Below are 21,467 nucleotides of genomic sequence, written 5' to 3'. Positions count from 1 at the left end.
CATTGATCTGACACTGCAAATAAATTCAAAGATTGTATTGTACATGCAGAAAGTGAAATGCAAATGCACATTTTGTACTCAGAATTAATTTCTAAAATAACTTCTAGAACACTCTAACCACTAATTCATTATAATTAAAAAAATCTTTATATTATTCCTATTACTGTATGTTCAGCAAATTTAAAAAACAATATTGTGGATGATAGTCAGATTCAGTTTTAAAGAAAATACATGATTGTCCAAAAGTGCTACCTTAAAAATAAAAGCTTTCTTTAAACATCACCTGAACATTAAAAACTACTTAGTGCAGAAAAAGCCCTGACATCCTTCATTTATCATTGAGGGGGGAGAAGAAATAATGAATGAGCCAGATATTCTCAAAGTCTTCCTTTTCAAAGACTTTCTTTTTATATTATTAAAAAATGTAATTTCACCTGAGGTATGCACTTGATAAGAGGAAGCACTTTAATGTATGCCTGTATCCTGCCAAGTCATAGCTGGCAGCAGAGAGGTACGGTGCTCCTCTCTGCCGTGCCAGAGATACGCTGCAGTGTGAGCATGTAGCATTCTCCTTGTCTGAATGAGAAGTGAGAAGGAGCCTGCAGTCTGTGCAATACTGTCCCTGATGATGTTACTGAATGGTTTCCATCAGACAGCCAATATCTGCAGGACATCATACTCTGATTTTGCTCTATCTGTTCCCAAAGGAAAAAGGCTTCAAGGTATTCATGAATGAATCTTATTTAAAAGGTTATAATTCTGTCATGGGGACATATTCTACTGTTCTTCATAGAACCACTGGTCATTTGCTTTAAAAAACTCAGTTGAGGGAAGTTAAAAGGACAGAGCTTTCAGATGTAGACAGTTTCTTTGAGGGAGATAAGGTTTACAGTGTTTCACTTGTTCATTGATTCACTTGTTCATTGGATTTTGGATGCCCTAAGTCTCACATCACTATTTTTCACCTGAAGGAAGTGAATTATTCTACATGTAGTGACTGCAAGACATCTGACTTTCATCTTTTTCCATTTATTTCTCTCTCTCTCTTTCTCATCCTAGAAGCCCTAATAACTTCTTTCTGTCACAAAACAGGTCGGTGTTCCTCTCCTCACACCCTTCCGGTAAAATTGCAAAAGTTAAGCCTTCCTTTCTAGGGGACACTGGAACCTGCTGTTGGCATCAGTTGGATTCCCAGCCTGCTGATGGAGACTGTGCTGCCAAGAAGGGGCAGAGCAGCAGTATCTGCAGCAAGCCAGACCTGAGCTGAAAGGGAGATATAACATCTGCTTTGCATTGTGCAGGGTACCTAAACCAGACCTGCAATCCCATTAAACAAAGGGTAAAAACTTGACAAAGATTTTTTTTACTTCTCTTAAAAGAACGGAATTCTCTTTGCCTGTAGCTGCTACAGTTGTAGCAAATCATATTATACACATATCTAATACTCTAGGTCATCAGATGACATGAGTGAACATTAGACTGGTCACCTCTCAAACAATGCTGGTCAGCACTGTCAGAGGATTGGAGCTTTCTCTTTCTTGTACCAGATAACCTTTTTCTTAGGCCAGTATTGTGGAAGAGGCTTCTTGTGCCTGACTCATTTTGGTCTCAAGCACGTTATGATTGGAAAGGACAGATTTGACAGGTAAAAGATCCTCTTTATATGATTAAGAAACCATACCTGAAATGAGTCTGAGTCCTCCTGGTTATGGATGCCTCTGGTGCATTTCCGCTGGTGTTTTGAGATATTTTACCTTTTTGCCTTTGTGATATTTCATCTTTTGTAAGTGCTCAGGTATCATTTGAATTCTCATGGTATAAGCTCCTAAGAAGATACATAGAGGGACAGAGATTATTCATATGTTTTATCTTATAATTTAGCATTTGATTCTGTCCAACCACAGTTACACTGCAACTACTGTAGAAATTTTGCAGTAAATCTACTTTGCAATATGAATAGTTAGCTGCTATTGCGTAACTACATGCTTTTCTGGATGTGAAGAAAGAGAACAATTACAAAAGAATTATGGCCTATAACTTTTCTGAGAGATCAAATAGTAATAATATTTGATCTTATCCACAAATGATATAATGCAATACATTTATCCACAAGATATGGTTGTGTTTTAATTTTTTTTAATATAAGTGTATCATAAATGCTAAATCTATGTGTTCATTATTGCTTCAAAGGAATCATTCAGCTGAGTCACTGCTGAGTCAAAGTATATCTGTTAACTTTGAGTTACAGGTTTTGTAAGTAAGAATTTAGAACTTTGGTGATTCTCCATGCCTATTTTTGTGCTTCACCAATCAAACATCACTGAGTAGGCTTCTGTGCACTGCAGCTGAACACTCAGGATAATAACACCAACACATGCAAAACCTCTGCTATAATCCTGCTATGCATAGTGTAGGTTGAGTACCACTCACTGATTTCCTTTTATGACAAGGTCACCCACCTAAACGATCAAGGGAAGCCATCTGATGTAATCTTTTTGTATTTCAGTAAAGCTTTCAATACTGTCTCTCACAGGATCCTTCTGTACAAACTGTCCAGCACACAGCTGGATAAACACGTCATGGGCTGGGTGAGAAATTGGCTCACGGGTCAAGCACAGAGGGTGATAGTGAGTGGGGTGACATCAGACTGGTGACCTGTCACTAGTGGGGTTCCACAGGGCTCTATTTTGGGCCCTGCGCTCTTCAACCTCTTCATAAATGGCTTGGATGTAGAATTGGAAGGGATAATAAGCAAGTCTGAAGACAATACAAAACTGGGAGGAGCTGTTGACTCCCTTGAAGGTAGGGAAGCCCTGCAGAGAGACCTCAACAAATTAAGAGGACTGGGCAATAACCAACCATACGAAGTAAAAGAGGGGAAAGTGCTGGACTCTGCGCCTGGGATGGAGCAACCTTGGAGGTACAGATAGACTGGGGAATGAGATGCTGGAAAGCAGTGCCATGGAAAGGGATCTGGGGGGTCCTGGCTGATGGCAAGTTGAATCTGAATCAGCAGTGCCCTGGCAGCCAGGAGGGCCAACTGCGTCCTAGGGGGCATCAGGCAAAGCATCGCCAGCCAGTCAAGGGAGGGGATTGTCCTGCCTCTGCTTGGCACTGGGGTGGCCTCACCTTGAATATTGTGCTGTTTTGGGCACCACAATTTAAGAAAGATATTAAGCTATTAGAGAACATCCAAAGGGCAATGAGGGAGGTGAAAGGCCTTAAGGGGAAGCTGCATGAGGAACAGGTGAGGTCACTTGATGTGTTCAGCCTGGAGGTGACTGAGGGAAAATCTCATTGCAGTCTACAACTTCCTCATGAGGGGAAGAGGAGGGGCAGGCACTGATCTCTTCACTGTGGTGACCAGTGACAGGACCCAAGGGAATGGCCTGAAGTTGTGTCAAGACAGTTTTAGGTCAGATATTATAAACAAGTTCTTCACCCAGAGGGTAGTTGGGTGCTGGAACAGACTCCCCAGGGAAATGATCATGGCCTCAAGCCTGCCAGAGCTCAAGAAACCTTTGGACAATACTCTCAGGCACATGGTGTGACTCTTGGGGGTAGCCCTGTGCAGGGCTAGGAGCTGGGCTTTGATGATCCCTGTGGTTCCCTTCCATCTCAACATATTCTGTGATTCTCTGATCAGACTTCCTCAGAGCAATGAAAAAAACACTTTGGTGAAAAATTTCTACCTTATGTAACACACCTATTCACTTTGCAAGTTGTTCTTACTCACTGCTATTTTTATTAAATAATTTTTAATTTGCACTGCATCATTATATAGGACCTCAGATGTGGATTAGATTCTACCATACTTGCCACTGAAAACCATAGATGAAAAAAGAACTTCTGCCCTAAGGAATTTTAAAGATAAGCTTTTTTCACTATCTCATGGGTAAAGTTGCCAGTTATTCTTCAAATCTACTTATCTGAGAATTGCTTAGCCTGCAAAAATTGACAAGAAATTAGAACAGTATAGAGGAATGCAATTACAAAATAATAGCTCAGATGAAAAGGGAACATGGATATGAGACATACAAACGAGAGCTCACGACAATTCCCTACCTTGCATGTGGAACACGGTCCCAAGAAAAATGGTAGATCTTCAGAAACAAAAAATCAAAAACAAAAATCCCCCACAAAACTAACCAACTAACCAACCAATCAACCAACCGAAAAAAAACCCCTAGAATACTAGATAACAAACTGTGCAGAGGCAGGTATTTCACAGGTATAGATGCAAAAGGCATTTTCTAATATTATAGGTAATTTCTATCTCTGGACTCTCTGATTTTTTTATTTATTGTAATACATTTCAATTAGTTAACAAAAATAGGCAGTGTACATTAGCCAGTAAATTTCAAAGCCCTACTTTTACACATAGAGAAACTGTGAGACTTCTGTGTTCTCTTTCCAAAGAAAGATGGCAATATTGTAGAGAAAGTACATATAAATGCTTATACATCCCACAACTAAACAACAATATATAGAATAAATACCAGGTCTAATAAGTATGTAGTGATAAGTCATACAACTAAGATGTCGCTTAAAGAAAACTAAGGATTTCAGAGGCGTAGCTTGAAGCTCAGAGACTGTACTCAAATGTCAGGTCACAATCATTTCTTGGATGTGTCACATACTAGTTCTTACAGAAGTACAATGAGAACAACGATTGTCAGGTCAAAGCCTTTCTGCAGGTACTTCTGTTTAGTTATGAAAAGTATTTAGAAATTAAAGATTGTTCTTGTTTACTGTTGGAAAAATAATAATATGACTATTAGCTCATCAGTATTTTATATATCATCTCTGTCATGACTCTTGTGTTATTTCCATAGGCATTTCATTTAACAGATAGAAGTACCTTTATAAACTCTTTCTGCAACCGAAGGCATCCAAAAATTCAGTATAAAGTAAAGGACTGCTACTCCCAGACCACTCTGGGAAAGGCTAGAACTTCTTTAAATTACAGATGGTGATATAGAAGCATTATTGAAGGAAATGTTTAGATTCACAGAACACCTACCTTGCACAGACCACTCTGCTGGTCTGAGTGCAGTTCTCTGGTGACATTTATGGGGTTTACGTGCCAGATTTGGATGACAGAGGACTGAGAAATTAAAAAACCCAAACCCTAACATCCCAATGATACATAGCAAAAAATATATTGCTAACTTATACATAATTCTTTGAGAAATCTCACGCATTAATGCCTACATATATACTCATTATATGTTATCTTCATACAGATGACTATTCTGTGCACTTCACAATTGCTAAAATCTGTGTTTAGCAACTAGAGGCAGATTCACTTCATACAACTTATTAGGAGAAAACATGATGAACAAAGAAAAACAACAGAGCTGAGTTTTTGTGGTGACCACATAGCAAAGAATCCAAGAGGCTCACAGAACTTCAGAATTTTGCAAATATCATAATTAACTTAGTTAACTCTTTGAGCTTTGTTTTTAAATTTAACAACATAATTATATGATGAAGGGTACACTACTTCAGTCTGTCATTTTTGCCAAGGCCTCTTCTGCACTGGATACCATCTAGCCATTTCATTAACACTAGTTAGTAAGAATCATCAGATTGGAAATATCCCAATAGAGAGTAAATTAGTGCACTGAGATGCATTTATTGTTGTAGCCAAATGCAATATTTATTAGTATTAGCAGTATTAGCAGTATTCTCGTATAATATTTATAAAAGAAGTGGAACTGCAATAAGCATGAAGCCACTAGATTACATTAAAAATAGAAATGAGTTTAAGCTGAAAAATATGGCATTTAACAACCTAAACATTATCAATGTCTAGCTGCCAGACTTTAGTTTGGCTTTTTTTTTATAATGGATTCTTTAGCAAGACTTTATCATAATTTTTGATCTAAAGAATTGTCCGTATTTTACACCTTGGACATTATCTGAAAAAAGGTAGAAATAAGGACAGCAATGTTATGTCATAACATCTACACTTTAGTCCAGTCTAAATCTATTCTTATGAATGTTATTGAGGTCATGTCTCCTACTAGAAAGGATGTTCTGTGTTGTGAGATGCTTACCTTCCAGCTTCCAGAAAATTTGCAATAGTTCACTTAAGGCTTCGAAATGGTGAAGTAACTTGGTAGCAGCCAGCATTATGCCTATAGCTCCCAGCGAAAATTTTGTTTCAGATCTCACATTTGTGAAGCACTGTGACACAACCTTAGGTTTAAATTATGTTTTATAGAGTTCTTAAGAAAATATCAAAGGTAGTGTGATACACTAGATAATATTATATTTATCTTACAGCTGGCTAAGCTTAGTTGCTCAGTAATGAGGGTGTTGTCTGGGGATCCCGCAGGCCTACATATCATTCTGAACTTTACCGGGGACCAATTTCAATCTCTGGGCACAGTCATATTGCACAGCTTGTTCATCTAGGCTGCCGCTTTTGCAAAGTAATGGCAGCACTATATAACAGGAAAACAATTGTATCAATCTACTAATATCTTCCTTAATTCTTTAAAAATTTTCTCTTCTACTGTTTATTCAGAGTTGGCTTGGTACTATTATTAGAGTAAGGTCATTTAATAAAAGGCAGAGAACGGAAAATATTTTTTCCCTAATTAAATATTTACTACTAACATCTGTGACGATGGTATAACTCCTGTTCTGTTTTTTTTAAAGCCTACCTATCTCAGAAATTTTATCTTCACTTTGGCTCTGTAAATTGCAGGCATTTTTACTGCTATTGAAGTAGTTGTATAACCAAAAGCATATGTCCATCTATTTCTCCAAAACAGCTCCTTTATATCGAGAGGATTTAGGTGCAGCCAGATTGCTGAAGAATAAAGAATTGCTGAAGAATTGTGATGGAAAGCAGATATTTGTTCTTTACTGGTTTTCCTCGGATGGAAATAGGACCCATTGGTAGACTAAAATGAAAAATATGCATCTTGTTTTCCAGGTATGCAGGAGTGTTTATGGTCAATATAAAATCAGTGATGAAATATGGGAAATACATAATTTTTCAAGGAAGTTTACAAGAGAAAAGGATTCCACAATACATATCTTCTGTTCTCCAACAGGCATATAAAATATCTCAGAATACTATTTTCTTTCTGATTTAGACAAAAATTGTTTGTCTTGGTCTACTTTATGTTTTAAATTGTAGGTGCTTTTAATGTTTTTGCCACTATCTGCAGTTCCTTTTTCTATTCTTTTCCCTCAAGATCAATCTTTACTTACTCTTAATTTCAAATATAAAATATAAATTAACATTTATAGCGATTTTCAAAATAAAATAGGTTTTTCGTATTTATCATTCATGATAATATTCCACCAAAAGATGATGGTTAACTTTAAGATTCAAAAATTGAGATTATTATCTAACCATGCAAAATAATGATAGCACAGGGAAAAAGAGAGAGGGGGGAAAGAATGCTATGGTGTTCAGAATGTAAAAATTAAATGATTGTTTTGTGCATAGACCCATATTTCATTTGGAAGACTGGGTATAAGAAGTGAACCTGCATCTTTTTGGCAACGCAGAGTACTGAGTGTCCAATTCAACCAAAGAATTTGTGTAAACAAAAATTTGATTTTATAGGTAGTTTTGTAAAACCATAATCTGTATTTTGTGAAGAAGCAGGGAATTTAGAGAGCTGATGGGAAAATGTTAATTTCTAACATTTAATGCATCTGAAAAAAATGTTGCCAGAAAAAATGATTAATGTGTTCAGAAATTTCTTTGCAGGATATATGATGCTTTAAATGAATGAAGTCAGACCTATCCAGAACCTGTCTCTACTGCCTGCACACACAGAAGGTTTGCTCCGTAATGCTACACCAAAGTATTGTAAATTGCCTTTCAGCTCCTTTCAGCTGATGGCGGCTTCAAGCTGTTACAGAACATTTAGAAAGTATGATCCTTTCAGTGGGATTATTACACTCAGTATGAATAGGTGCCTTGCAAGCAAAGAGAAAACAAGGAGGTGAGATTGGCAGAAATTTTCACAGAATCACAGAAACACAGAGTTGGAAGGGCCCCACAAGGATCATCAAAGTCCAGCTCCTGGCCCTGCATAGGACCATCCCCAAGAGTCGCATCATGTGTTTGAGAGTATCATCCAAATGCTTCTTGAAATGCTTCAGGCTTGGTGTTGAGGAGCCTGTTCCAGTGCCCAACCACCCTCTGGGTGAAAAACTTTTTCCTAATGTCTAAACCTCCCCTGACACAGCTTCATACCATTCCCTTGGGTCCTGTCACTGGTCACTAGAGGAAGAGATCAGTGCCTGCCCCTTCACATCCCTTCCAAAGGATGTTGAAGACTGCAATGAAATCTCTCCTCAGCCTCCTCCTCTCCAGGCTGAATAGACCAGGTGATCTCAGCCACTCATCGTACAGCTTCCCCTCAGGGCCCTTCACCATCTTTGTAGCCTGACAACAGAGGCAGAACGGGGAGTGAGGCAAGGCCCTGCGTGTGAAGCTGAAGCGGAACTGCTGTCCCAGAGAGCAGGTCCCTGACAGTGTCATTGACAGGTAGTAGAAGATTTCACTTTGATATCAGGGAACCAGAATGATCAAGTGCTTCCTGCTTCCCACTGGCAGTGAACACCGTCAAGTAGAACACAGTAGGGGTCTTGCTCATGCTCCCAGTTCTGAAGAAATCATTCCTTCAAAATTCTCTGGATGGTACTGCACCAGTGAGCCTTTACCACCTCATGACACCTTGCATGACCCTCCAGATATAGTATCTAATGATGAAAAGGAGCATGGGAAGAAGAAAGGAAAATTTAAGAAAGAAAAAAGAATATAAGGATTTCACTGGACAGTTCCAGTGATGATGCTGAAAGTCCTTCAAAGTTGAAGCAGTGTGAGATAATAAATGTCTTTTAGAAACCTAGTGGTTGAAAAAAAAAATGAGAAGAATTCTGAAACAAAAGAGAAACCCAAAGATGAAAACCACAAGGAAGACAAGCATAAGGAAGACAAACATAGAGAAAAGAAGTCAAAAGACTTAACTGCAACAGATATCGTAAAACAGTGGACAGAGAAGAAGAAAAAGAAAAAGTTAATTCAAAAGACAGAAATATCTCAAGTGGATGTTCCAAGTCATAGATACATGTTTGGCATTCATCTGATGCAGTAAACAGGACCATGGTGTATAATGGCACCCTCCAGCCAGCAGTTTTCCATAATGTATAGGTTTCATAGAGAAGTATGGCATGAAATGTGAAGGCATCTACAGAGTTTCATGAATAAAATCAAAAGTTGCTCAGCTAAAAGCAGCTTAAGACAGAAGAATCTCCTAAACTGGAAGAATACAAGTCCACTACAGTTGCCAACTTGCTAAAATAGTACCTATGACAACTGCCTGAAAATTTGCTTACCAAAGAGCTTATGCCCGACTCTGAAGATGCCTGAGGATAAAGCACAAAAGCTGAGAAAGTTTAGGAGTGCTAGAGGCAGCTGAAAGAGTTGCCAGCATGTAGCTATCTCCTAATGTCTTGGCTAATTATGCATACATACGATGTTGTTGCAAAGGAACTGGAAACAAAAATTAACATCCAGAATACTTCTATAGTGCTCAACCTTACTGTTCAGAAAAGTAACCATGTCCTGTATGTATTTTTTATACATGTTCAAGAATTCTTTGGGAATGTGACCCTAAAGTATGCAACCAAACCTCTTCACTGGTCAAATATGGCAACAATGCCAGCACTTCCAGAAACATAAGAAAGCATCAAAGAAGAAATGGGTTGACAGGAGTTCCTGCTGAACTGTTTTTACAGAGATTTGCAGTCAGGGGTGAAAGACTTGTCCAAAGAAGAGAGACTCTGGAAGGTGCAAAGAATCTTAACAGCTCTTAAGAGGAAGCTAAGAGAAGCTAAGAGACAGGAGTGTTAAGCAAAGATTTCATAATAAATTGCTAGTCTTTCAAAGGAATATGTCTATAAAGAAGAAATCAGTGAGAATGAGGAAGTTATAAGTATTCTGCTTGCACTAGAAGATGAGATTTTAATAGAACAAGAAGAACTGCTGGCTGTGGAGCAGTTTCTGCAGAGATAGGTTGCCCCAGAGAAGGAAGAAATTGATCACCTTTGAGAAGAAAAAGCTCAAATGGAAATTGACTAGCTGTATGGCTGAAGTGAAACTGAGGAATGTTCTTCTGAAAGTGGAAAGAAGATGAGAAGGAACTGCGGGTCATCATGGAAGATTTTCAGAGTCAGAATGACGAACTGGAGTTAAAGAACGATCACCTGAACCAAACAATTCATGAGGAGCAAGAGTGTCATAGAATTGCAGGTACAGCTTCAATTACTTCAGCGAGCTAAATCAAAGCAGGAGGTGCAGGAAGAAGCCAGAAAAATGTGGGGATGTTTCTCAGAAGTAGAGAGACAGTGTCCTGGAGATAAAAGCAGACAAAGAGCAGCCAAAGCAAACAATGAGCAGCAAGTTAAGCCATCGCCAAGTAAAGACAGGACAGAAACTCCATTTTGATCTTGGCTATGCATTAAATCACAGAGTCAATGAATATTCTGAGCTGGAAGGGACCCAGAAGAATGATCGAGTCCAACTCTTAAGTGAATGGCCCATGCCGGGATCGAGTCCACCACCTTGGCATTATTAACACCATGCTCCAACGTACTGAACTACCAAACCATGCAAATTACTGTAATTTGGGTCAAACTGAATAAATTACTGTTAGCTAAGTACACTCTGTAAAGAAACTTTTAAGCCTGGAGACTTCTGTCTCTAATACTTGTGGTTTCTACTCATCAGATGCAGGTGAATTTGGAGAGGCCAGAAGAGTTTTCCAGTTAGTATCACGTTATTTCAAGACTGGTTCCCTTCAGGTGATTTAAAATAATTCAGTAACAGGGTTTTTTTAAACCAAAATTATTATTTGCATTATGATACTTAGCTTTCTGTGAGTTCGTAGGAGGTGTTTCAAGTTACACCAAAAAGCAGCTGCATTTTAGAATCCTTTCATGTTTAATTTTTTCCTTCCATTTCAGACTCTGGCTATGACAAACTTCCTGATGGAGTTGTTTTCTTAATTTCCAAAGCTTGGTTTGTATCGTTATTTCATTATTAACTTCTGTTGGTTGCTGTTTGTTTTTTCTTTTAAATAAGTTAATCAACTCTACAGTGTGCAAATTACCCTTTAAATCATGATTCAGTGCAAGAGAAAATTGCCCACTCAATGTGTGCTGCCCTCAGAAAATACACCCTGAGCTAAGATGATGTGTGAGAAAAGAGAAGAATAGGAGATTTTGTATCAGACACTTCATGGAAAGGCAGCTTGTCATCTAATTGATTCTTGTGGGCTTTTCTTGGTACAGCAACATACAGTCCTTTAATTAATTACTTTTACACATACTATGTACAGTTTAATTTTCATAATTGCACATAATTGTAACCTTTGGGGTTTTATTTGCAGTAGTAGAAAAAAAATCCCTTTTTTCTCTCCAGATGATTTAGCATCTGATTCTCTTTTCAGTGAGGAAGACTTCAGAAAAAGTAAAATTTCAAGTTGATACAATGACGGTACTTAAAAAATATACAAACTGACACCAACAATCACATTCTATGATCAAGGCTGACACCTGATCTCATCTACTGTGATGTAGTCATCAAATTTCATCCTCTGTCAGGCTTGTAACATTTGCAGCTTTCCAAGCAGAGGACAGCACTCAGGAGAAGATCTTAGCTTTGGAGTTGGGCTGGGGACACCCCAAACGGGAACCAGTTGTTACAGTGCCTCCCATGGGCTGGGAAATCTCAGCCTGCCTCTCCACTCGCACACATTTCACACCTGCATAATTTTGCAGAGGCCTCCAGTGAGCAGAGTTTTGTGAGAGAAGACTAGACACCCACCCATTTGAAGTAAATGGAGACAGTAAAAATAGACAGATGTTTCTGGAGCTCATCTCTGCAGTTTCCAGCCGTCCCCAACACACTCTAGAGGAAACAAGTGACAGTAAATTAATTATGTGGGTAGGTGAGAAGGGTAGCACGTTTTTGTAACTGGATCTAGATTCTGTGAGGTTATTCTATGATCACTGCGTGCAAATTAAAAGAGTTGCTGTAATAAGCAATTGTCTGAAACCAAACAATTGTTTGTTTACTAAAAAATAATTAATATTCATAAATAGCATTTTGACAGGAGTCGTTGCAGGGCTGTTGCATAACTATGTGATTATAATTTGAGTAGGACTCCAAATCAAAAAAATGACTGAGAATTTTATTTAGCTGAACATTTTATTCAGCTGAAGAAGTGTACATAACTGTGACACACCTAGAATATGTATACACACTTTTAAAATGTTACAATCTTCCATGAATCAATCATACGTCGTATTTCTTCCATCTTTTCTTATTTAAATATCATGCAGGTAGGGATGCCTTCAGACATCCTGAGATGTGGAGGTTTGTGAGCTGGGGAAAATTGACATTAAAGAACAAAAACAAAGCACCCTATGCCAAAATTTGCAATTCTGAGCAAAGGCAGCATGTGGCATGAATGAATTATTCTGACTGAAGTCCCTGGTTCTTTCTGCAGATGTAGGATGCCCTGCATGAAAACTTGGAGGGTAAAGTGTAAGTGATTGCCTGGTTTTGGCAACAGTGAGGAGGCCTTTCTCAGTCTAGATAATGAGCCCATTTAAATAAGTTAATTAAATTCCTTGGAGCTTTTTATAGAAAGATAAGTAGATGGCACCTAAACACTGTGAAGTCAGAAAGAGGATATAACAAAGCAAAATCATTATAAAGGTGTCATGAGAAATCTGAGGAAATCTTATACTGACATTCTGATTTTATCGTACTGAAAGAAAGAAGACCAGAAACACAGTGTGGAAAATTGCATAGCCTAGCCATTTGTAGACTTAAGTACTTTGTTTCAATAAGTCTAATTATAAGGTTGTCTAGAGCTATTGTTATGTTCATGGTATTTGAGTGACATCAGTTTAAAATATGTACCACTCAGAAAAGCACTTAAAATGTGTTAAACTTTAAACAATGGAACTCTTTAATTGTAGTCGGTGGAGTAACTGCATGCTTCTGTCAGGCAGATGTTCAATCATGTTGAATCAGACTTTTCTTGTTGCTTTTCAGTAGGTTGCACAGACCAGCATTTTTTGAAGAAAATTCAACAAAACTCAACCACATTGTTGAGTTAAAAAACAATGAAAGCATCAGTTGCCACTGGCATGGCTTTTCTTAATATTAAGAAACAGAATACCATGAGACTGTCAGTGCTTGCAATTAATTCCTTATCAACTCCATATAATGCAACTGCAGTATAATAGTTCTTAACCTGACAGTTTATCCAGATGGCAGGAAACACAGCTTAGTGTTTCCTGCCAGATATTATAAGGAAAGGAATATATATACATATTCAGTTTTTTGGATTAACCTTAGGGATGAAGCCTGACCAATTTACAAAGAAAATGGAGATAGAAAAATAAAAATATAGAATCACAAAATTGTAGAATCATTTAAGGTTGGAAATGACAATATCACTGAGTCCAACCACACACCTAACACTGCCTAGTCCACCACTAAGTCATATCCCCAAGCGTGGGGTTTTTAACTACCTCCAGGCTTCCCTGGGCAGCCACCATTTTTCTAATCTGTTAAAAGTGTTAAATGGAAAGCAGAGCTCTAAAACTGGGGAAAGTGCCTCAAAGTACTTTGAATCTAACAACCTCAACACAGAAAAGAAATGTCTTCTCCTCAGGTACAGCTCAAAGTCTTCAATGTCAATACATTGTACAGTGTTATGAGTTTAGCCCAGTAGGTTAGAACACGGTACTGAGACTGCCATGGTTGTGGGTTCAATCCCTGCATGGGTTATTCATTTCAGAGTTGGACTCAATGATCCTTATGAGTCTCTTCCAACTCAAACTATTCTGTGGTTTTGAGCAAGATTTCAGCAGTCCTTTGGTCTACCTGTCACATGTTTATCGTTGTGTGCTGGCCAGAAGTTAACTGTTAGCAGTGATGGCTATCAAGTTTCAGTTTTATATGTAGGCCTCAGAATCTGAAATACTTATTTTAAAGGATTTCTGTACAGACAACCTCAAGACAGAAATGAGACAGAAGCAGTAAGAAGAGCATTACTTGTAAAAAAAAAATAATAATATCTTTATTTGGTACTTACATGCTAATCTACCATTTCAGAAGTCTTCTCTGCTGTTTGATGTATGAATGTCCATATGGTTATTTCCTGTTCCACAGTGGGTGATGAGTAGAGAGTCTACCTGGTAGCAACACTTCCTCTCAGCTGGAGAAAAAGGAAGGAGGAAAAACTTCAGGAAGCACTTCTACTTGCTGTGCAAGGATTTCCCATCTGCTAGCAAGAAGCAAAACAGAGAGAAGAAGTAACTGACACAAAAGGAGCAACAAGCGAGGATAAGTCTGCTGGTTTTCTGATTATGGACTCTTTTGCTATTCCACTGGAAACAGAGAATAGTATTTAACACAAGTGGCTACTGCTGCTTCATAAATCCAGCTCACACAGGTAAGATATCTATCATGGTGTATATATATAGTAGAAAAATCAAATCACTCTGAAAGACATCCTTTTAGCTTTAAGTGAGGAGGCCTACTCTAATGGTCTCTACAACTGTATCATTTTTAAGAACTTCTTCAAAGAGAAAGCCCTTATGACAGAGGTCTGAGTACAGGAAAAATAGTGTTAGAAAGAAGCTAGGGAATTAAGAAAATGACTTCTGAAATCCCCATATTCTAAAACTCCCAAATGAAAATGTGGGTTTGTAGTGGTTTGGACTTTGTTTTCCCCCAGAGGATAAGAAAAGTGGTAGACCCCAAGGGGTGGAAACCCCTGGAAGTTTTGAATTTCTGTCCAATGAGCGCTCCTGCAAAAAATGTAAACATATCACAACCAGACCGGAAGAGAAGAGTTGTAGTTTGAGGTTAGGAGAAGGTGGCCATGTTGTGAGCCACGAGGAAGGGGCTCTGAGCCCCACGGGGGGGGCTTTGGCCCCCCAGCCCCAGCTGGAGCCTGTGGGGACCTGGAACAGCATAATGCTGGGCTAGGTGCCTATAGTTATGCTGGGAGATGTTTTCTCCATCGTGGGCAGTGGCCGTGGCAGTGGCCGGAGAAAGCAGCAGCCAGAACTGAACCGAAGAAGCAACAAATACATGCAGCACCAGAGAAGGGACTCCTGGAAGGAGACCTGAGGGAAGGAGAGTCAGCAGCTGAGTTCTACAGAGTTCTTGGGGGTAAGAACTGATACCAGACCCCCCAAAACTCCTTTGAGACCTCCTGGAAGGAGGAAGTTGATAGACTCTTACTTGAAAGAGCCTTGAAGTGCAACATGCTGAGAAGCTCGGACGTCCTGAGAGCTCAGCCAGGACGGAGTGTGGGAGGTTGGCCTTGAGGGCCCTCCCTTGCTGCAAGCTACAAAGAAGCTCGCAGCCTGAGACAGGGCACAGAGGCCCTGCAAGGAGCTTGAATCTCCTGAAGATACCAGACCGTCACGAAGACCCCCTGTGCTTCGTGATATGACGTGGTGATACGACCTTGTCTGGGGTGACGAAGCCCACGGAAGACCACTCGTTTGGAGAGACGAGTGGCCGAGGGGGATACCCCCCTCGTGTGTGCTGGCAGAGATCCAGCTATCAGCTGCTACAAGAAACAGAAGAGACAGAGAGAGCCTGCTGCCTTAGAAGATGCTGCTGCTTAGTGACTGCTACTCTGAAGAAGCTGCTGCCCTAAGAGACTGGAAGGGATCTGTCCTTCTTTCCCTCCTGGACTTTTATTTGGAGGGGAGAAGAGATCTGATCCATTGTAAATACTTATGTCATGGTAGAGATAGTTGTAGTCGTGTGTATAATGTATTGTAGTATTTATTTGTATAGTCATTGTAATATATTCCCTTTCCCCATTCTGAGTCTGGTTGTGTTTTGTCTGGAAAAAAACCCATCTCACATTGGGTTGAGATGTGGGAGGGGGGGATGGAGCTAGGGAATTGGAATTTGGGCTATCTCAAACCATGACAGGGTTGTCATTAACAACATAGTCTAAACTATACTCAGAGATATCTCTATTTACAATATGTGTGTGTTAGCAAGTAATGAAACATTTTAACATATAAATAACTGACGAATTGCTGGATTGTTCTGTGACATATGGAAATCAAGGCTAAGAGGTGACATAGTAAACCAGTATAGGTCTGTTATCTGTGTGTCAACGTATTCAGCTACAGAGAGGCAGATGAAAGAAAGTGAACTTTTTCCAAATGATCAGTGATCAGATCTGAGTTGTTTTCCTACTACTTTGTGGTAGCACGAATTTCATAGTACAAAACTTCTTTTTACCAGTAGTACCAAGTCTGAGCCTGACAGCACTGTGAGTGGTGGGTTTGACACTGTCTGAGGACCAGATGCATCCCCAAGGCTCAAGAAAATTTCTCAGTGACTCTTCTTGTTTCTGATGGGAAATAGTTAATTTCCAAGAAAAATGATTTTCACCAGGTAACTTCATAAAGAACCAGGCTGTACTTCTCATGCAAGTCACCAGATGGTAGTAGCCCAGCCATTTAGAGTTTGTATGCAAATTGTTTTAGAAAAATGTTTGAAGTAATCTGTAGCAAAAGAAAATGGAAACTAAAAAACTGGAGAGCTATGATTGCTACTTCTGTTTTGCAAGCTGTTTATATTTACTCTAATTTTCACTACTTCCCTCCTTTCCGTCTTCTTTCTCTTCCACTTGTTATATGTAGCTGTTTAGGAATAGGTCTAGTAGCAGTCAAGTGTGGATGGAGAACTTTCTATTCCACCTGTATTCAGGCTGGCCAGGTTGAAGCCAGCTCTTGTGCAGAGGCTGCGTAGCTACATTAATGATGAAATATATGTTAATATACTGCGACCGTGACAAAGACTCTGTTTCTCAGCAAGCCAACTGAGATACTCAGCTTCCAAACAGGGCTGGCCATGCCCATCACACATTGAGCTGGCAGCAGTAAAATTTTCTCTCACACATGCCCATGGGTTGGTCCTCTGCCTTTTTTCAAGGGCTATGGGTTTAAACTAGATATTTCTCTGCCACATTTATGTCTAATGCTGGGCAGCTCTCAGCACTTCTTGTGTACAGACTGGCCAAACTTCCCCCATCCGCCCAAGTCTGTGTCTGACTAAGTATGAGTGGAGACCAGCTCTGATATGCTCGATACCCTCTGATACGGGCAGGAAAAGTGCTTCTGTGCACCTCTAACACAGTTCTGTAGAGCTTTGCTTTGCGTAGCTCTACTGTTCTGGTAATCCTGCCTTCTAATGAAAGCAATCAGCGTGGTTTTGTGCCATGGATAGATGTTTTTTTTGCCTTAAGCCTCTCCTATATATAAGGGAAAGAATATTATACTACTTCATCCATAGACAAAATGTCTTTAAAAGGGGGGATAATAGGAGTAAAGTAAAAGGAAGAGTTTGCATAACACATTTTATCTACTTACGTGCCTATTTCGGGATGAAATTAGTTTTACATGTCCAGAGGAGCATTTAATTGTAAAACCCATATAGAAAAATTCCCCGATCTCATGCAAAGACTCTTTGTCTTCTAATCTCCCTTCTTTGCCTCTAGCCCCTAGTATTTCAAAATTTCACTTATGCTTGGAAGAAAGCCTGCACCAATCAAGATGATTCCTTCCTGTTCCTGTGGGAAGGAATTAGATCACACTGTCTTGCTGTAGACATCCAGTTGCTACCTCTGCTGACCTCAGCTGTTGTCATGATCTGCCTAATAAAACCAAAGCAATTTTTATGTGAGACAGCTTTGCAGTCAGACAGAGATTAAACATACCCTTAGCAACATCTCCAAATTACATTTTCAGATCATAACTCTCTAGCCGTAGACCACTCCCTAGTAAACATATGGAGCCAAATTAAATTTTTGAATACACTGTTCAGAGTTGCTCTTTTAGTATCATAAATCTTAATTCTTTTATTCCTCATACCAAGTCTAAGATACCACGGCTAAATGTATGTTTCAGCGCATCAATTACCTATAACAGAAAACTTGGGGAAAATGCAAGAGAAAAGGTACAGTGAAGCATTGTGCAAATCATCTATTGTACAAAAATTCCCCTTTATAACATAAGAGAACAGGGTGCACAGCAAGTAAATATGTATTTCTGAAGTGAAATGATATCAAGAAACCATGTTTAGAGAAGTCACATGGCAAATAGCAAGTAGTTCTATAATCAAAGCACATGGTCATGGCAGCCTGTAGCGATGATAAACTAATGACAAAAATCCAGCCAGAAGACCCAGCCATGGCTCTGTAAACCATGTTTAAGAGGAATAAACCATGATGTGAAGATTGAAATTGGCAGCACAACCTGGTAGAAACAGTCCAATGATCGAAAGAAAAAAATCAAGAGGAAAGAGCCACAGGTTTCAAATGAAAACTGGATGTCGCTTTTGTGAAAAACTTTATTTTCTTAGGAACAAAAAAGGAGCTGAAATGAAACACATGAGTTGCTAGTTTCAGTATGGAAATGTAAGGATGTGTATGAATCTTGGGGAGAAAAATACAATTTGAAGGGCAGCAAAGTCTCGGATAACACAAAAATTTAGTCCATATGGCTGGAATGAAAGATCCAGTCTCAGCAATCGTGTAACAACTTCCTTTAGTAAAGATTTGTAATGGCCTAAAATGTGGTTTCTCCTTGTTTCCTTAGCCAATCTCCCATCCTCCCTCTTCAGCCTCCCACCAAACTTTAAATAAAAGGAAATGTAGTAGAGGGAGGGAAATTAAGATGATGTATCTGAAATGTGTCCCTACAACACATGTTTGGAAGCTCCTATCACTTTTTCTTCATAGTGCAAGGACATTGCTGCTGAAATGAAAGGGACTGATGGGTGATTTTCAGTGTCTTTCTTTCCTACTCAAACAAATCTATTAACAAATATTGGTAAGCATTTCAATTTGCCTATTTATGCAGCAAAGACTGTTAAATTTGTTTCTGAGGTGTCTCAGATGTCACAAACTTCTGAGTTTCTCTTTCAGGATACATCAGGATCACTACTTAAGGGTTAAGTTAATAGATGTAGCTGTACTATAGCCTGTGTTTCAGCCCTCATCTTCTATCCAGAAACTGTCGTTCAAGAAAGAAAAAAAAGGTCAAGAAAAAGAGCAGATTTTGGACTGGTACTTCTCTACTACTTGGAATTTCAAGCAGGTTCCCTGCTCTACCACAGAAAGTGATGGACTGCCTGTGTGACAAGGCCAGAGGGGGACTGGCTTGATCCTGGTGACACCACTGCTCTCCATGGCTGCAGTGGATACAAGTGCTTCTCATGAATTAACAGCAGCTGTCGGGAGGATAAATCAGTCTAAGTTTGTTGTCCTGGCTCTACAGTCTTTCTCTATATGTAAAAATTCCCAGTTTTACTAATATCCACTTCAGAGGATAGAAATATTGCCTGTGCAATTTTTGAGAACTAGTGCTTTACTGGCATCACTCGTAAGTAGTATTGAATATAGGATAGAATATTAGAATATGCAGGTTAGATTTGGCAGGAGTGCAAGACAGTTTCCTACAAACTAGAATATTGAAAGTAATGAGAATGCATATTTGTGAATTTCAATACATACGATTCTGCAGAATGCTTACAGGCATGCCCATTAATTCACAATTAGACTTCTCTATGACAAGAGCACAAGGTCTAACAACATTAAATTCAGTATGTAAAATTACAGGGAGGTGAGCACAGTAACAAAAGACAAGTACTGAGTTTTTTTTTTCTGATTTGGCACAAAAGAATCTGTATGTACTTTGCTCTAAGGAAACAATTTTCTCCTTAACACCAGCATAAGCTCTTCTACTGTTTTTTGGTTGTATTTTCAGCATATGTAATTAATCTTCAGACTTTTCTTGGTAACGCTTTTGTCTGAGAACTTGCATTTCTTCACTTAGCCATTTCAAACTCAAAAAGAACTTTTTAAAATAAGCCTTTTTTGTGTAATATGTTCATAAGCTTAAAAAATATTTTGTTCTAATACCTTCACATTGACAGATTATCATGCATTAGGATATGTTGACACAGAGCAGCAGTGCTAATTATCCTAATATCTGCAACGTCTCACCTTCAGTTATTGCTCTTGAAGTCACTGTCTAGATGTTATCTGAAGTCACACAGCTCCCCATCAGACTGCAGCAATAACAAAAGTAGGGAAAATTATCATAATAAACACATTTAGCACAATTCTACATTTTATTAAATGATTCTGTAGCAAACTATTTCTGTGTGCATAAAACTATGTCCATTATAAGCCTCTTTTCTTTTTCTATTGTATCTTTCTCCAGATAATCCCAGAACTGCAACCTGATAAAATCCAAAGGCATATTTAAAACTTTCTTACTGTTTGCCATCTGGAATTAAGTTCCAGTTCAATACACAGGAGGGTACTGACATGTCACACTGCATAGTCATTCACTGCGTTTGCATGGTTGTATTCTGTAGATGGGATACTAGCCTTTACACTGTATATATATAACTCAGGTTAATTATGTTAATTTATGCATAGGAATCTCAGGCTCTCTAAGAGGGGCATATGTCACCTTTGGGTTTCCTTCTACTTTCCTTTGCTGTTCACAGTTTCACATTAAGCCCTTTCTAAATGCACACTTACACACCAATCCAAAAAAACAACTACTTTTCCTGTGAAAGTACTTGCAATTGCAGGATGTTAAACAATAGCACAGAGCAATTAGTCTTTTAGGAGGGGAAAAAAAAAGCATTTTCTTTACTGCAGTGTGTCACCACAGGAACCAATGTAATTTCCCACTGATGTCTCATTATCTGTGATTAGGACCCTCACACTGAACACCCCCAGCAAGCCAACCTTGCAATGTTTGTAATAATAGTAATTAGTCAACATTTGGCGCTTGAACAGCACTTCTCACCCATACCTCTTGAAGAATTGTAAAAAAGATGAAGGAGCAAGCTTGCGCAAGCTTGGGGCTAACAGCAAGGTTAGGTGAAAATCAAGATCACTGGATGCTTAACTTTGGGCAGCTCTCTTGTTATGTCTATACCACTAAACAAGAGACAAGCACTGCTCAGTGGTGTTAAAGCCAAGTGTCAAGTGGCCTGGAGCTAGTGTTGATGTTGCTTTACCACTTGCCACCTCTGGAAGAGACATATCTATGGTGGACCCCATTTTAGTGGTTCAAAACAGAGCCAGGAAGTGAATTAACAGTGAAATTTCGTGGATAATCACAACATCTAGTATTATAACAGATCCCTTGGACTTCTTCATTAGCTTTGTTGATGCATTCTTCTCTTCTGATATTTTTTGTTTCACATAGCTGTTCCTACTGGTAATCTGCAAGCCTACTTGTCCCTACTGATAATCTCCAGCCTCCCAACCAAAAAAAAGGCTATCCACCTATTATAACTTACTAAAGATAAAAGAAAAAAGTCTCCCTTCCAAAGTGTCTTCCCA

The 21,467-nt window shown here is 39.0% G+C and overlaps 1 long non-coding RNA gene and 1 pseudogene across 1 annotated transcript; one reads left to right on the top strand and one right to left on the bottom strand.

The window, feature by feature from the left end:
• The first annotated feature begins 8,437 nt into the window (after positions 1–8,437).
• Positions 8,438–14,762, top strand: LOC116781189 (annotated as a pseudogene).
• On the bottom strand, positions 11,604–21,228 carry LOC116781190. Its single transcript, XR_004354801.1, has 3 exons — positions 20,106–21,228; positions 14,154–14,276; positions 11,604–11,950 (listed from the first exon to the last, which is right to left on the bottom strand). It is a non-coding gene; the product is annotated as an uncharacterized LOC116781190 (long non-coding RNA).
• Between the last annotated feature and the right edge of the window lie 239 nt (positions 21,229–21,467).

This window comes from Chiroxiphia lanceolata, chromosome Z (genome assembly GCF_009829145.1).
Source record: "Chiroxiphia lanceolata isolate bChiLan1 chromosome Z, bChiLan1.pri, whole genome shotgun sequence".
In the NCBI taxonomy this organism is placed as follows: domain Eukaryota; kingdom Metazoa; phylum Chordata; class Aves; order Passeriformes; family Pipridae; genus Chiroxiphia; species Chiroxiphia lanceolata.
This window is presented reverse-complemented; position numbering and strand designations above follow the sequence as displayed.